This window comes from Oryctolagus cuniculus, chromosome X, assembly GCF_051225735.1.
Source record: "Oryctolagus cuniculus isolate XC-2025 breed Fujian yellow rabbit chromosome X, ASM5122573v1, whole genome shotgun sequence".
Classification (NCBI taxonomy): Eukaryota; Metazoa; Chordata; class Mammalia; order Lagomorpha; family Leporidae; genus Oryctolagus; species Oryctolagus cuniculus.
In genome coordinates this window covers 63678353-63680444 of record NC_142888.1, presented here as the reverse complement: position 1 = coordinate 63680444, position 2092 = coordinate 63678353, and the positions used below count along the sequence as shown (strand labels likewise).

The 2092-nt window shown below is 34.8% G+C and overlaps 1 pseudogene; it reads left to right on the top strand.

The window, feature by feature from the left end:
• Positions 1-940: 940 nt before the first annotated feature.
• Positions 941-1666, top strand: LOC100352542 (F-actin-capping protein subunit alpha-1 pseudogene; annotated as a pseudogene).
• Positions 1667-2092: the final 426 nt, after the last annotated feature.

Here is a 2092-nt window from a genome sequence, read left to right as displayed (position 1 = left end):
CATCAGAAGCTGCCCTTTCTGAAGAACAATATGAGATTCAGCAGTGCTGAGTGGATAGACCTAAAAATAATTCATCCACTCATTAAAAAATGAACTTACAATGAACAATGGCCATTCTGAGAATGGGTGGGCTGGAATCTAGAGTTGCTGTATTATATTATATAAAAATTGCTGATTTTCAATTAGATACTGAGTCATCCAATGAAGCTGTAATGTGTGAATGATACACTAGATAAAACCAAGCAACACAAACTGCTCATGAGAATGAATGGATATCAGCTTTTATAGAGAATTATTTCAAAATAGTCATTGTAATATATTCACAGAAATAATGGAAAGCATAATTATAAAAAGAAATGAAGTATGACAAAAATGTTGACTCAAATAGAGAGTGTGAACAAAAATATCAAAATCTGACAAAAAGAACCAAGTGGAAATCCTGGAATTGAAAAGTATGGTAACAAAAACTGAAATGCCACCAGAGGAGTGCAGCAGTAGCTTTAAACTGAGCAAAGTAGTGTATAGTTATAGATATGGGAACATACCAGTAAAGATTTTTGCAGGCTAAAAAATGGAGAGAAAAAGGAATAAAAAATTTGAGAAGTGTGGATCACTATCAAGGACAAAAATGTGTGATGTGTTACAGAGGGATAGGATAGAGAGAACTGAGGAGAAAAATACTCAAGGAAATTATGACAACAAACTATCAAATTTACCAAAAACAATCATGTACACATGCAGGAGAGTCAATGTACTTCATGTTAGCTAATGCCGTGGTAGCCGCCAAAAGAGCCATCCTAGTAAAAATACTGAAGCTCAAAAGCAAAGACAAAATTTTGAAAGCAGCAGCAGCAGAACAAAAGCAATATAACATGTACAAGGTAACTCCAATAAAATTAACAGATGAGTTCTCAGCAGAAACAAGGGAGACCGAAAGGTAATGGGGAAAAATTTCAAAGTGATAAAAAGCCAGTATAAGATGGATCAGTTCATGCCTGTGAAGACAGAAGCATATGAAGGTCAAGTTTTAATGACAGAGCACAGTGACTTGGTTAATAACAGATGTTTAGATCCAAGAAACAAAATTCCCCTTAAGTCTGATTACTTATCGAAAGAAACTTATGATCCACAGCCAAAGGAAGTAGATGGAGGCTTGAATTCTTGCAGAGAATCCTGTAATGGTGCTTTAAGAGCCTATGTGAAATAGCATTATTCCATCGACTTCTGTACTGTGTAAGCTCAAACTACGGATGGGCAACAGATTATTATTGCGTGTATTGAAGGCACCAGATTCAGCCTAAAAACTTCTGGAATCATCATTGGAGATCAGAGTGGAAATTCACCATCATACCACCTACAGGCCAAATGGTTGGGAGTGCTAAAGATTCAGATTCATCATTACAAAGATGGCAATGTTCAGTTCGTTGGTCATAAAGATATACAAGACTCCATAACTATGTTGAATGAATTACAAACTGTCAAGTGGTTTATTAAAATCATAGATAATGCAGAAAATGAGTATCAGACAACAATCAGTGAAAACTATAAAACCATTTCTGACATCACACTCAAGACTTTGCTCCCGCAGCTCCCATCTCTCTGCACCAAAAGAGAATGGAACAAGATACTTAGCTACAAGATTGAAAAAGAAATGCACAATGTTTAAAGGCTTACTTCAGTGTGTGGAATGAAAAGAATTCAACAAGTGGTCATATGACAAGTGATTTATAAACACGACTGATATTTCGCTAGGCTTTCAAAGTTAACAGGATTTGAAGTACTGTTGAACCTATAGAATTGTCTTGATTTCTTTTGTGTTCTCTGTCTTTTAATTTTCTGTTATCACTCTATCTACTTGTAAATCTTGTTCCACTACATTTAATGTTGGAGAGAGAAACCTATCCTAAAGTCATTTTATTGTTTATAAAATTGTCTTAGCCATGAAGTCCTGTTGATGATTTAGACAGATAATATATTCAGTACTTTTTTTAACCCCTGTACTTCAAAGCACTTCTGATATTTTGGTGTTTTTTAAAATTTATTTATTTATTTGAAAGTCAGAGTTACACACAGAGAGAAGGAGAGGCAGAGA